The sequence below is a fragment of the Oncorhynchus gorbuscha genome, linkage group LG09 (assembly GCF_021184085.1).
Source record: "Oncorhynchus gorbuscha isolate QuinsamMale2020 ecotype Even-year linkage group LG09, OgorEven_v1.0, whole genome shotgun sequence".
Taxonomy (NCBI): domain Eukaryota; kingdom Metazoa; phylum Chordata; class Actinopteri; order Salmoniformes; family Salmonidae; genus Oncorhynchus; species Oncorhynchus gorbuscha.
The window spans coordinates 61,239,102-61,254,769 of NC_060181.1; the positions used below are offsets into that span (position 1 = coordinate 61,239,102).

Here is a 15,668-nt window from a genome sequence, read left to right on the forward strand (position 1 = left end):
GGATGCCCCACAAGATTATTTCTGTAGTCCAGACCATGTTTTTCAAGCAATCAATTATCATTTTTGTGAGACCTGCTGCATCTAAGCTTTCAGCTGACTGAAAGTGTAAAAAGCTTTTGTGGATGGCCCCGTTGTAATAGTACCTCACAACTAAAGACATTTGTTCTTTTTTCTCTAAATCTTTGGTTTCATCTGGAAATACAGTAAAAACTTCACTTTCTTTTACTTCTCTTATTATTTCACTTTGTACCATCTCAGCTAAGCCCTCAAGAACTTTGTTGTGGATTTGGTGGCTTGTGTACTTAGCATTGCCACATGCATTCATCCTTTTCTCTATGAGAGGGTCATGTTTTGCTATTGCTTCTAAGATTGTCAAAAAATGACCCTTGTTGTGAGAGTCATCAGATCTCACAACATCATGACCTCTGCGCTAAATTTTGAGTGGCAGTTAATCGGAGCACATCTGCAATTGTTTTAATGTGAGTACTGCTGTTGAAAGCCCCTTTCCTAGTACCATGCTGAGTTAAGTAGTACTTTAAAGTATTTTTACTTTAGTACTTTACACCACTGATAATCAACAGTTTATACAAAAAAAACTTTGTCTAATGTTTTCCTTAATGTTTTGTAATGTGATTCACTTTTTAACTTTGGGCTGGAGGAATAGTTGCCAACTTGTGTTTGTGTTGAAAATAACTCTGTGATAAAGCAATGGACAGTGACCTCTGTACCTTCCTTTGATGTTTTTTCAATTTTACTAACACTGAAAGTGATGACAAATGCCTAAGAATGAACTTACAGCCTCAGTGTTCACAGTAAACACGGAAGTTGCACAGATTTTTCACAATGTTTAAGTTTGCGCTCAGAAGACCTGATATTTGCTCAGTGCCTAATTTTCTTTTTAGGGAACCTGGCCTAATACTATACCCAGTTCAAAGACGCTTAAATGCCAAGGAAAGCAAGCACTCTTCCTGGGGTCCACACATATTAAAGCACTTACATTACATATAAAACAAATGATAAAACAGTACATCATATAACATTATTACACCACTACATAATTACAATACAACATGTATAATACCACCATACAAAAATATCACAATGTATGCATATGTATGTGTCTGTACCTTGTGTGTTGTTCCATAAGGTGTATTTTTACCTGTTTTTTAAAATGTGATTCTACTGCTTGCGTCAGTTACCTGATGTGGAATAGAGTTCCATGTAGTCATGGCTCTATGTAGTAATATGCACCTCCCATAGTCTGTTCTGGACTTGGGGACTGTGAAGAGACCTCTGGTGGCATGTCTTGTGGGTTATGCATGGGTGTCTGAGCTGTGTGCAACTATTTTAAACAGACAGCTCGGTACATTCAGCTCGTCAACACGTCTTAAAAGTACACGGAGAGCTAACATTAATGATATTCATGTTAATCTCTCATGGCTAAAAGTGGAAGAGAGATTGACTTCATCACTACTTGTTTTTGTAAGGGCCAGCCGTGCTGCCCTGTTCTGAGCCAACTGCAATTTTCCTAAGTCCCTTTTTGTGGCACCTGACCACACTACTGAACAGTACTTTAGGTGTGTCAAAACTAGGGCCTGTGGGACCTGCCTTGTTGACAGTGCTGTTAAGGCAGAGCAGCGCTTTATTATGGACAGACAGCTCCCCATTTTAGCTACAGTTGTATCAATATGTTTTGACCATGACAGTTTACAATCCAGGGTTACACCAAGCAGTTTAGTCACCTCAATTTGCTCAATTTCCACATTATGAGATGTAGTTGAGGTTTAGGGTTTAGCGAAAAATGTGTCCCAAATACAATGCTTTTAGTTTTGGAAATATTTAGGACTAACTTATTCTTTGCTACCCATTCTGAAACTAACTGCAGCTCTTTGTTAAGTGTTGCAGTCATTCCAGTTGCTGTAGTAGCTGACGTGTTATAGTGTTGAGTCATCCGCATACATAGACACACTGGGAAATAAATTAAGTTACTTGCATTGTGTCTGCCAACGCCCCTAGGATAATGCACATTTGTTGCAGCATTATGACGACTCATTGTCACAATAGTAGAGATTAACTGAACTGGTCTTGGGTCATTATTTCAACGCAGCCTTTAAATGCGTGGAGAGATTTTGAAGGACTCCGTAGTGTAGTCTATAGCTGTGTTGAGGGTGGGGTAGTCCGACATTTGGAAAGAGTTATGGTTGGAGCAAAGGCATGTGCCAGGTTGAAGAAGGAAGCTAAGAATAAATGACGGGCCAGCGAGGGTTAGGTGGGATGTAAAATAGGATAAGTAAAGCAAGGGTGAGACTAGAGTGGATATCCTTTGTAGGACTTCAAGTAAACTGTGATGGTGAGGTGTGAACGCTCTGTATGTACCATGCCAGAGTCAAATATATAGAGCTGAGTTAGCACACTGATAACAACTATTTATGTCTGACTCATGGTGCTAATAGCCAATACTACAGTGTCACGTACTGTAATCGAGAAAGCGCTGAATATTGGCGAGGTACCAACATTTTCAGCTGTGGGTGTGTTCAGCCTTCAATGGAATGCACCTGATGTAATGTGAGCCATGGGGAGTGGCTAAGAACTTTGAGACTGCAGACAGTGTAACCCTCTAATGACAGATACAAAATATAATAATTGCTACTGGTACAGCACTGGTAGTAAATATACACAACTCATTTACATCACTCAACAATACCTATCTTGCTTGCCACTAAACTTACACCATATTGTCTCGGAGTTGATGGCTTTGGTTAAATTACAACCACTAGATGGCAGTCTAATTCTTGGGAGAAACTTGCATTGCTTGATACTCCAATGTTGCATTGCTTTATACTCCACGAGAGGGGGCATGAGATGACTCAAATTCATCCTGGACGAATGGCTGGTTTAAACTTTTACCAACTGGGAGTTTTATACCCCACAGATAAATATAACAAAGATTCTAACCTGATCTCAATCTTTATTAGTAGTAATTAAGGGGGAATGCAGAGAGTTGGGCTCAAACCAGAAACCACAGTGTTGTAAACAGTACCACCTGTGTCATGAAGATCCAGACCTTTTGGCTGAGGCCGTAGTATGCACACAAACAGCTCCAGACCTTTTGGCTGAGGCTGTAGTATGCACACATACAGCTCCAGACCTTTTGGCTGAGGCCATAGTATGCACACATACAGATCCAGACCTTTTGGCTGAGGCCACAGTATGCACACATACAGCTCCAGACCTTTTGGATGAGGCCGTAGTATGCACACATACAGATCCAGACCTTCTGGATGAGGCCATAGTATGCACACATACAGATCCAGACTTTCTGGATGAGGCCGTAGTATGCACACATACAGATCCAGACCTTCTGGATGAGGCCGTAGTATGCACATGTAACAGTATAATTTTAAACCGTCCCCTCGCCCATACCCGGGCGCGAACCAGGGACCTTCTGCACACATCAACAACAGTCACCCTCGAAGCATCGTTACCCATCGCTCCACAAAAGCTGCGGCCCTTGCAGAGCAAGGGGAACTACTACTTCAAGGTCTCAGAGCAAGTGACGTAACCGATTGAAACGCTATTTAGCGCACACCGCTAACTAAGCTAGCCGTTTCACATCCGTTACACACACATACAGATCCAGACCTTCTGGATGAGGCCGTAGTATGCACACATACAGATCCAGGACGAAGACCCCAGGCATAAACCACAATGTGACATGGGAACACTTCTAACAGGTAAGAGACCACAGGTTGGTTATCCCACACTGCCACCAATTTGCAGTTACGGAGCGAGCACACTTCTACATGTGCCAGATAGACCTTATAGGACCATCACACACAAGGACCTATAAAAACGAACACCATTTGTCCTGGTGTTGTAGGCCATCACACTAAAATATAAAAGAAAAGTATGTTGCATAGAACAGTGTGTGTCTGTGTTTTAGTATGTTCTTTTGGTCTTTTTATAGGCACAATCAGTAAGATTCCCTGCGGTTCAAGAAGGCTTTCCACTGATTCTTGAATTTCTAAATTATGCTTAGCACAATCCTTCTAACCCCGAAACGTGTTATAATTATAATTCCTCTGTAGCGGTCTGTCTCGGGACGTCAGTCTATCAGGGAACTTGTTCACTGTGCTGACATAAAATAATCCAGTGCCTGGTTTTGCGAAACACAATTGGCCCATTTTGCGCTCTGATCCAGTACGGTCATTTCTTCCCTCCAAAACTCATTCTTGCTGCAGGGAGGAGCGTTGAGCATCCGTCTGAGTGACTGCATTCAAGAAGAGAACGGGCATACACAGCACTTTTTTGACTTTCCATTGCTTATGTTCTAAACCTCGATCTCATCTACTGTATTAGCAAGGGGTTTCAACGCGGAGCATCCTAGGCTAACATCATCTGTCTCAATAGGAACGCGGGGTTTTCTGTTGCATAGGGAAGTCGTATCATTTATTTCCTGCGCAAAAAATTGCAGACATGGTCAATACAACGAAACATCGGTAAGCTAGCAATGTTTTCCATACTTGATCTAACTATTTTATGTGAATTGTTTCCCTACGCTTTGAAATTGAAGTAAAAAAAATAAACATCTAGAAAATGCTATCCATTCAAGTGATAACTCGGCATCCTCAGACACAGTGGAAGGCTACTTAATGTTTATAACCCCATCTAACCAATGACTACCTGAGAAATGGATGACAGTCTACTTTTGCTGCGTTTGAATGGCCGACTTCTGATTTGAAACGTAACTGTCTGCAAAGGGGCCTACACTTAATTCATATTTTAAGTCATATTTAGTGGTACAGTGTCAGTTTATCCTTTAATGATGCGAAAATTGATTGGTGAGTGACGTACATACAAGTTGCATCATCACGCTGTCACTATCTGCAGTGCATGACTTGGACTGAAAAGCAGCCCGTACTCATTTTTTTTGGCAGCCGGTACTTAGGTACAGGAGCTCCACAATACTTTTTGAACTAATATTCTATAAGGGGTGCAGGAGTTGAAGCAGTGGAACATTTTAGGTGGTGGTACTCAGCTCATGTGTGCTCCTGTCCAAGTCAGGCACAGACAATCTGGAATCATCTTTAACGTGTGATTATCATGCACCTTGTATCAAGACCTTTTCCAACTCCTCTGCCAGTAGCCTACAATGATATTCTGGATGAGCATCCATCCCATCAGGGAATTTGCTGAAATGAAGGTCAGGAAGTGACATTGCAGTGAGGTTTAAAAATATCCAAAAGGACAAAGCCTTGAGGAAGGGATTTACAAGAGGAATGTTGTAATTATCTGCCTGTTTCTGTTTCTGTTTTTTTTAGGACTAGTAATTGATTTAGGACCAAGGAGAGGAGACCTCAATGTATCATTCTTTCACATCAGTTCATAAGAGTTCATATCGAATCCCCAGGCAGAACCAGGTCCCATATTCAGAAAGTGGCTCGGTGTAGTAGTGCTGATCTTCTTATTTGTGTGATTTAGAAGGCACAACTGATCCTAGACCAGCACTCTTATTAAAGCTACATTGAGACTAGTTTCACCATTAAACCTTTTCGTCTTTCTGATGACTGGTTTTATTGAAAATTGTGACTCACAATTGGAACCCATGAGCTGTGCTTTAATTAGTCAATAACAGTAGTTAGCTGAAGAGCCTGTGGACCTGAAGGACCCAGTCATTAACATCAGGTTTAATGAGATTCCTTTTGGAAAATGCTTAGTGGTGGTTCTGAGGCCGAAAGAGGGAAACAAATGACTTAACACATTAATGTGTTGTTAATCACTTACTAAACATTGACGTTACTGCACTGCTCTGCTTATATTAGCCACATTTTGCCCTGTTGGAAACAAATAAGCCATAGTGAGCAGAACAAGCAAAGAGGGGGGCAGAGCCAAGCACTAGCTAGCGAGATCCTATTGGCTGGTTCTAGCATAATTTGCATATTTCCGTAAGGCAACGCCTACTCTGTGAATTGCACATGTGCAATAACTCAATTCGCCTTTGCCCTTACTGTAAACAACGTGATTTAAAAAAAGGGTCAAGTCTACAAACCTTAGTCCACTCTGTTCATAACATATTTTTGTTTTGGGAACAGAACTGTATTGAGATCAAATGTTTAATCGATATGAAACTTTGCAGAAAATCTGCCACAAATCATCTCGTCCCATCTTCTCACTACCACATGTGACCCGTTTCAGGAAACTAGGTGTATGTCGAGGGTCACTACTTCACAGAAGAGCCGTTTGAACATATTTAATGTTATATTTTTTTATTTAGGTTTCTCCCTGCATGCAGTCACTGAGTAAGAGGTGCTAAAGGAGCTCCTTAAACTATACCCCCCAAAAACATCTGGGTGGTTTAGACCCTGTTATCTTTAAGGTTGCTGCCCCTACAGTATAATCGCCAACCCCATCTCTGACCTTTTTAACCTGTCTCTCCTCTCAGGGGAGGTTCACATTGCTTAGAAGGCAGCTACAGTTAGTCCTTTATTTAAAGGGGGAGATCAAGCTGATCCAAACTGTTATCGGCCTATTTCTATTTTGCCCTGTTTATCAAAAGTGTTGGAAAAACTTGTCAATAATCAACTGACTGGTTTTCTTGATGTCTATAGTATTCTCTCTGGTATGAAATCTGGTTTTCTGCTCAGGTTATGGATGTGTCACTGCAACCTTAAAGGTCCTCAATGATGTCACCATTGCCCTTGATTCTAAGCAGTGTTGTGCTGCTGTTTTTACTGACTTGGCAAAAGCTTTTGATACGGTAGACCATTCCATTCTTGTGGGCCGGCTAAGGAGTATTTGTGTCTCTAAGGGGTCTTTGGCCTGGTTTGCTAGCTACCTCTCTCAAAGAGTGTGTGTATAAAGTCAGAACATCTGCTGTCTCAGCTACTGACTGTCACCAAGGGTGTACCCCAAGGCTCGATCCTAGGCCCCACGCTGTTCTCAATTTACATCAACAACATAGCTCAGGTAGGAAGCTCTCTCATTCATTTATATGCAGATGAAACAGTCTTATACTCAACAGGCACCTCCCCGGATTTAGTGTTAAACGCTCTACAACAAAGCTTTCTTAGTGTCCAACAAGCTTTCTCTGCCCTTAACCTTGTTCTGAACACCTCCAAAACAAAAGTCATGTGATTTTGTTAAGAAGAATGCCCCTCTCCCCACAGGTGTGATTACTACCTCTGAGGGTTTAGAGCTTGAGGTAGTCACCTCATACAAGTACTTGGGAGTATGGCTAGACGGTACACTGTCCTTCTTTCAGCAGATATCAAAGCTACAGGCTAAAGTTAAATCTAGACTAAATCGCTCCTCTTTCACCCCAGCTGCCAAACTAACCCTAATTCAGATGACCATCCTGCCCATGCTAGAATACGGAGACATAATTTATAGATTGGCAGGTAAGGTTGCTCTCAGGCGGCTAAATGTTCTTTACCATTCGGCAATCAGATTTGCCACCAATGCTCCTTATAGGACACATCACTGCACTCTATACTCCTCTGTAAACTGGTCATGTCTGTATACCCGTCGCAAGACCCACTGGTTGACGCTTATTTATAAAACCCTTTTATGTCTCACTCCCCCCTATCTGAGATATCTACTGCAGCCCTCATCCTCCACATACAACACCCGTTCTGCCAGTCACATTCTGTTAAAGGTCTCTAAAGCACACACATCCCTGGGTCGCTCGTCTTTTCAGTTTGCCCCCACACCCGCAGGAGGCCTTTTGGTAGGCCGTCATTGTAAATAACAATTTGTTCTTAACTGACTTGCCTAGTTAAATAAAGGTTTAAAAAAGTCATAATGATAATAATAAAACATCTAAAACTTTTATTTAACTTTGCAAGTCAACTTTGCAAGTCACATTCTTATTTACAATGACAGCCTACTAGTAAACACTTTTTAAAAAATCGAAATGCGTTTTTTTGGCGGAAATGCCTTCTTGAACATGTGAACTTTCATATGCCTTAATAACAAACTTGTATGCCATCTGTAAATACAAATAAAAATGTTAAATTACAAGCCTAGTTGGTTTAGCCACAGAAAAAGTAAGCAACCTTCCCACTAGCCATGATTGGCTGAGATAATGAGTGGGCTGGACATGTACTGTATTTTTTTCTTTTCTCCAAAATTTTGTGGTATGCAATTGTTAGTCTTGTCCCATTGCTGCAACTCCCGTACAGACTCTGGAGAGGCGAAGATCGAGAGCCATGCGTCCTCAAACACAACCCAGCCAAGTCGCACTGCTTCTTGACACAGTGCCCGCTTAACCAAGCAAGCCGCACCAATGTGTTGGAGGAAACACTGTACACCTGGCGACCGTGTCAGAGTGCGTTGTGCCCGGCCACAGGAGTCGCTAGTGCGCGATGGGACAAGAACATCCCTGCCGGCCAAACCCTCCCCTAACCCGGACGACGCTGTCATGTTTGTCATTCATTGTCATGTCTTGTCCCTGTGCTCCCCATGCTATTCGTTTCCCTCTGCTGGTCTTGTTTGGTTCTATCCTTCTCTCTCCCCCTCCCTCTCTCACTCTCTCGCTCTCTCTTCTCTCTGTCGTTCCGTTCCTGCTCCCAGCTGTTCCTATTCCCCTAATCATCATTTAGTCTTCCCACACCTGTTCCCGATCCTTTCCCCTGATTAGACTCCCTATTTATTCCTTTGTGATCCGTCCCTGTTCCATCGGTTCCTTGTTTTGTATTCCATGCTGTGATTGCGTTTCGCCCTGTCCTGTCGTGTTTTTTGCCGTGATTGTGTATCACCCTGTCCTGTCGTGTTTTGTGCCTTCTTCAGACGCTGCGTGTGAGCAGGTGTCTCAGTTGACTACGGCCTGCGCCTACCCGAAGCGACCTGCAGTCTGTGGCCGCTTCTCCAGTTGTTTTCCCCTCTACTAATCTAGAGGATTTCAGTTATTCGGTTTTGAACATTAATAAACTCTGTTTCTGTTAAGTCGCGTTTGGGTCCTCCTTCACCTGCATGACAGAAGGAACCGACCAAAGAATGGACCCAGCGACTTCAGACGCTCGTTACACTGCCGTCGAGATCCAAGGAGCCATGCTCGGCAGACACGAGCAGGAATTGTCTGCTGCTCGCCATGCCGTGGAGAACCTGGCCGCTCAGGTTTCCGACCTCTCTGGACAGTTCCAGAGTCTACGTCTCGTGCCACCTGTTACTCCCTGGCCTGCCGAGCCTCCTGAACCCAGGGTTAATAACCCACCTTGCTACTCCGGGCAGCCCACTGAGTGCCGCTCCTTTCTCACGCAGTGTGAGATTGTGTTCTCTCTCCAACCCCACACATACTCTAGAGAGAGAGCTCGGGTTGCTTTCGTCATTTCACTCCTTACTGGCCGGGCTCGAGAATGGGGCACAGCTATCTGGGAGGCAAGGGCTGATTGCTCTAACAGATTCCAGAACTTTAAAGAGGAGATGATTCGGGTTTTTGACCGTTCAGTTTTTGGTGAGGAGGCTTCTAGGGCCCTGGCTTCCTTATGCCAAGGTGAACGGTCCATAACGGATTATTCCATTGAGTTTCGCACTCTTGCTGCCTCTAGTGAGTGGAACGAGCCGGCGCTGCTCGCTCGTTTTCTGGAGGGACTCCACGCAGTGGTTAAGGATGAGATTCTCTCCCGGGAGGTTCCTTCAGATGTGGACTCCTTGATTGCTCTCGCCATCCGCATAGAACGACGGGTAGATCTTCGTCACCGGGCTCGTGGAAGAGAGCTCGCATCAACGGTGTTTCCCTGCTCCGCATCGCAACCATCTCCCTCTGGCTTTGAGACTGAGCCCATGCAGCTGGGAGGGATTCGCATCTCGAATAAGGAGAGGGAACAGAGGATCACCAACCGCCTGTGCCTCTATTGCGGAGTTGCTGGACATTTTGTTATTTCATGTCCAGTAAGAGGCCAGAGCCCATCAGTAAGCGGAGGGCTACTGGTGAGCGCTACTACTCAGGTCCCTTCATCTAGATCTTGTACTACTATGTCGGTCCATCTACGCTGGACCGGTTCGGGTGCTACATGCAGTGCTTTGATTGACTCTGGGGCTGAGGGTTGTTTCATGGACGAAGCATGGGCTCGGAAACATAACATTCCTTTCAGACCGTTAGACAGGCCTACGCCCATGTTTGCCTTAGATGGTAGTCATCTTCCCAGTATCAAATTTGAGACACTACCTTTAACTCTCACAGTATCTGGTAACCACAGTGAGACTATGTCTTTTTTGATTTTCCGTTCACCGTTTACACCTGTTGTTTTGGGTCACCCCTGGCTTGTATGTCATAATCCTTCTATTAATTGGTCTAGTAATTCTATCCTATCCTGGAACGTTTCTTGTCATGTGAAGTGTTTAATGTCTGCCATCCCTCCCATTTCTTCTGTCCCTACTTCTCAGGAGGAACCTGGCGATTTGACAGGAGTGCCGGAGGAATATCATGATCTGCGCACGGTCTTCAGTCGGTCCCGAGCCAACTCCCTTCCTCCTCACCGGTCGTATGATTGTAGTATTGATCTCCTTCCGGGGACCACTCCTCCTCGAGGTAGACTATACTCTCTGTCGGCTCCCGAACGTAAGGCTCTCGAGGATTATTTGTCTGTGTCTCTTGACGCCGGTACCATAGTGCCTTCTTCCTCTCCGGCCGGGGCGGGGTTCTTTTTTGTTAAGAAGAAGGACGGTACTCTGCGCCCCTGCGTGGATTATCGAGGGCTGAATGACATAACGGTTAAGAATCGTTATCCGCTTCCCCTTATGTCATCAGCCTTCGAGATTCTGCAGGGAGCCAGGTGCTTTACTAAGTTGGACCTTCGTAACGCTTACCATCTCGTGCGCATCAGAGAGGGGGACGAGTGGAAAACGGCGTTTAATACTCCGTTAGGGCATTTTGAGTACCGGGTTCTGCCGTTCGGTCTCGCCAATGCGCCAGCTGTTTTTCAGGCATTAGTTAATGATGTTCTGAGAGACATGCTGAACATTTTTGTTTTTGTCTATCTTGACGATATCCTGATTTTTTCTCCGTCACTCGAGATTCATGTTCAGCACGTTCGACGTGTTCTACAGCGCCTTTTAGAGAATTGTCTCTACGTAAAGGCTGAGAAGTGCTCTTTTCATGTCTCCTCCGTTACTTTTCTCGGTTCCGTTATTTCCGCTGAAGGCATTCAGATGGATTCCGCTAAGGTCCAAGCTGTCAGTGATTGGCCCGTTCCAAGGTCACGTGTCGAGTTGCAGCGCTTCTTAGGTTTCGCTAATTTCTATCGGCGTTTCATTCGTAATTTCGGTCAAGTTGCTGCCCCTCTCACAGCTCTTACTTCTGTCAAGACGTGTTTTAAGTGGTCCGGTTCCGCCCAGGGAGCTTTTGATCTTCTAAGAGAACGTTTTACGTCCGCTCCTATCCTCGTTACTCCTGACGTCACTAGACAATTCATTGTCGAGGTTGACGCTTCAGAGGTAGGCGTGGGAGCCATTCTATCCCAGCGCTCCCAGTCTGACGATAAGGTTCATCCTTGCGCTTATTTTTCTCATCGCCTGTCGCCATCTGAGCGCAACTATGATGTGGGTAACCGTGAACTGCTCGCCATCCGCTTAGCCCTAGGCGAATGGCGACAGTGGTTGGAGGGGGCGACCGTTCCTTTTGTCGTTTGGACAGACCATAAGAACCTTGAGTACATCCGTTCTGCCAAACGACTTAATGCCCGTCAAGCTCGTTGGGCGTTGTTTTTCGCTCGTTTCGAGTTTGTGATTTCTTACCGTCCGGGTAGCAAGAACACCAAGCCTGATGCCTTATCCCGTCTGTTTAGTTCTTCTGTGGCTTCTACTGATCCCGAGGGGATTCTTCCTTATGGGCGTGTTGTCGGGTTAACAGTCTGGGGAATTGAAAGACAGGTTAAGCAAGCACTCACGCACACTGCGTCGCCGCGCGCTTGTCCTAGTAACCTCCTTTTCGTCCCTGTTTCCACTCGTCTGGCTGTTCTTCAGTGGGCTCACTCTGCCAAGTTAGCGGGTCATCCCGGTGTTCGAGGCACTCTTGCGTCTATTCGCCAGCGCTTTTGGTGGCCGACTCAGGAGCGTGACACGCGCCGTTTCGTGGCTGCCTGTTCGGACTGCGCGCAGACTAAGTCGGGTAACTCTCCTCCTGCCGGTCGTCTCAGACCGCTCCCCATTCCTTCTCGACCATGGTCTCACATTGCCTTAGACTTCATTACCGGTCTGCCTTTGTCTGCGGGGAAGACTGTGATTCTGACGGTTGTCGATAGGTTCTCTAAGGCGGCACATTTCATTCCCCTCGCTAAACTTCCTTCCGCTAAGGAGACGGCACAAATCATTATTGAGAATGTATTCAGAATTCATGGCCTCCCGTTAGACGCCGTTTCAGACAGAGGTCCGCAATTCACGTCACAGTTTTGGAGGGAGTTCTGTCGTTTGATTGGTGCGTCCGTCAGTCTCTCTTCCGGGTTTCATCCCCAGTCTAACGGTCAAGCAGAGAGGGCCAATCAGACGATTGGTCGCATACTACGCAGCCTTTCTTTCAGGAACCCTGCGTCTTGGGCAGAACAGCTCCCCTGGGCAGAATACGCTCACAATTCGCTTCCTTCGTCTGCTACCGGGTTATCTCCGTTTCAGAGTAGTCTGGGTTACCAGCCTCCTCTGTTCTCATCCCAGCTTGCCGAGTCCAGCGTTCCCTCCGCTCAAGCGTTTGTCCAACGTTGTGAGCGCACCTGGAGGAGGGTGAGGTCTGCACTTTGCCGTTACAGGGCACAGACGGTGAGAGCCGCCAATAAACGCAGGATTAAGAGTCCAAGGTATTGTTGCGGCCAGAGAGTGTGGCTTTCCACTCGCAACCTTCCTCTTACGACAGCTTCTCGTAAGTTGACTCCGCGGTTCATTGGTCCGTTCCGTGTCTCCCAGGTCGTCAATCCTGTCGCTGTGCGACTGCTTCTTCCGCGACATCTTCGTCGCGTCCATCCTGTCTTCCATGTCTCCTGTGTTAAGCCCTTTCTTCGCACCCCCGTTCGTCTTCCCTCCCCCTCCCGTCCTTGTCGAGAGCGCACCTATTTACAAGGTACATAAGATTATGGACATGCGTTCTCGGGACGGGGTCACCAATACCTAGTGGATTGGGAGGGTTACGGTCCTGAGGAGAGGAGTTGGGTTCCGTCTCGGGACGTGCTGGACCGTTCGCTCATCGATGATTTCCTCCGTTGCCGCCAGGATTCCTCCTCGAGTGCGCCAGGAGGCGCCGGTGAGTGGGGGGTACTGTCATGTTTGTCATTCATTGTCATGTCTTGTCCCTGTGCTCCCCATGCTATTCGTTTCCCTCTGCTGGTCTTGTTTGGTTCTATCCTTCTCTCTCCCCCTCCCTCTCTCACTCTCTCGCTCTCTCTTCTCTCTGTCGTTCCGTTCCTGCTCCCAGCTGTTCCTATTCCCCTAATCATCATTTAGTCTTCCCACACCTGTTCCCGATCCTTTCCCCTGATTAGACTCCCTATTTATTCCTTTGTGATCCGTCCCTGTTCCATCGGTTCATTGTTTTGTATTCCATGCTGTGATTGCGTTTCGCCCTGTCCTGTCGTGTTTTTTGCCGTGATTGTGTATCACCCTGTCCTGTCGTGTTTTGTGCCTTCTTCAGACGCTGCGTGTGAGCAGGTGTCTCAGTTGACTACGGCCTGCGCCTACCCGAAGCGACCTGCAGTCTGTGGCCGCTTCTCCAGTTGTTTTCCCCTCTACTAATCTAGAGGATTTCAGTTATTCGGTTTTGAACATTAATAAACTCTGTTTCTGTTAAGTCGCGTTTGGGTCCTCCTTCACCTGCATGACAGACGCTGGGCCAATTGTGCACCGCCCCATGGGTCTCCCAGACGCGGCCGGCTGCGACAGAGCCTGGACTCAAATCAGGATCTCCAGTGGCACAGCTAGCACTGTGATGCAATTCCTTAGACGACTGCACCACTCGCGAGGCCGAAGTGTACTGTTAGTTAGCTAATGCTAGCTGGCTGCCTCGCTAGCTAACGTTATGTGTATGAAAAAACCTACACTCGATCCCTCCGATGTCAACAACTACAGACCAGTATCCCTTCTTTCTTTTCTCTCCAAAACTCTTGAACGTGCCGTCCTTGGTCAACTCTCCCGCTATCTCTCTCAGAATGACCTTCTTGATCCAAATCAGTCAGGTTTCAAGACTAGTCATTCAACTGAGACTGCTCTTCTCTGTATCACGGAGGCGCTCCGCACCGCTAAAGCTAACTCTCTCTCCTCTGCTCTCATCCTTCTAGACCTATCGGCTGCCTTCGATACTGTGAACCATCAGATCCTCCTCTCCACCCTCTCCGAGTTGGGCATCTCCGGCGCGGCCCACGCTTGGATTGCGTCCTACCTGACAGGTCGCTCCTACCAGGTGGCGTGGCGAGAATCTGTCTCCTCACCACGCGCTCTCACCACTGGTGTCCCCCAGGGCTCTGTTCTAGGCCCTCTCCTATTCTCGCTATACACCAAGTCACTTGGCTCTGTCATAACCTCACATGGTCTCTCCTATCATTGCTATGCAGACGACACACAATTCATCTTCTCCTTCCCCCCTTCTGATGACCAGGTGGCGAATCGCATCTCTGCATGTCTGGCAGACATATCAGTGTGGATGACGGATCACCACCTCAAGCTGAACTTCGGCAAGACTGAGCTGCTCTTCCTCCCGGGGAAGGACTGCCCGTTCCATGATCTCGCCATCACGGTTGACAACTCCATTGTGTCCTCCTCCCAGAGCGCTAAGAACCTTGGCGTGATCCTGGACAACACCCTGTCTTTCTCAACTAACATCAAGGCGGTGGCCCGTTCCTGTAGGTTCATGCTCTACAACATCCGCAGAGTACGACCCTGCCTCACACAGGAAGCGGCGCAGGTCCTAATCCAGGCACTTGTCATCTCCCGTCTGGATTACTGCAACTCGCTGTTGGCTGGGCTCCCTGCCTGTGCCATTAAACCCCTACAACTCATCCAGAACGCCGCAGCCCGTCTAGTGTTCAACCTTCCCAAGTTCTCTCACGTCACCCCGCTCCTCCGCTCTCTCCACTGGCTTCCAGTTGAAGCTCGCATCCGCTACAAGACCATGGTGCTTGCCTACGGAGCTGTGAGGGGAACGGCACCTCAGTACCTCCAGGCTCTGATCAGGCCCTACACCCAAATAAGGGCACTGCGTTCATCCACCTCTGGCCTGCTCGCCTCCCTACCACTGAGGAAGTACAGTTCCAGCTCAGCCCAGTCAAAACTGTTCGCTGCTCTGGCTCCCCAATGGTGGAACAAACTCCCTCACGACGCCAGGACAGCGGAGTCAATCACCACCTTCCGGAGACACCTGAAACCCCACCTCTTTAAGGAATACCTAGGATAGGATAAAGTAATCCTTCTCACCCCCCCCTTAAAAGATTTAGATGCACTATTGTAAAGTGGCTGTTCCACTGGATGTCATAAGGTGAATGCACCAATTTGTAAGTCGCTCTGGATAAGAGCGTCTGCTAAATGACTTAAATGTAATGTAATGTAATGCAGTGGTGATTTTCGCATGTAAATCTTGTTGGGGCAAAAAATTCATAAAAGTGGGATGCATGCCAGCATTGCACTATAACAGTGACAAAGGGGCAATCTGTAATTTCCATTAAATCATTAATGAGCGAGCTAGGACAGACGTAGTC

General features: G+C 46.6%; 1 protein-coding gene across 6 annotated transcripts in view; it reads left to right on the top strand.

Annotated features, from left to right (window-relative positions):
• The first annotated feature begins 4,239 nt into the window (after positions 1-4,239).
• The window catches only part of LOC124043890 (oxysterol-binding protein-related protein 6-like), an 81,091-nt gene continuing 69,662 nt past the window's right edge, over positions 4,240-15,668 (top strand). For all 6 annotated transcript variants that reach the window (XM_046362991.1, XM_046362998.1, XM_046362997.1 and 3 more), the window contains exon 1: positions 4,240-4,499. The gene's annotated coding sequence lies outside the window, so the exon portion shown is untranslated. The remainder of the gene's footprint in view (positions 4,500-15,668) is intronic.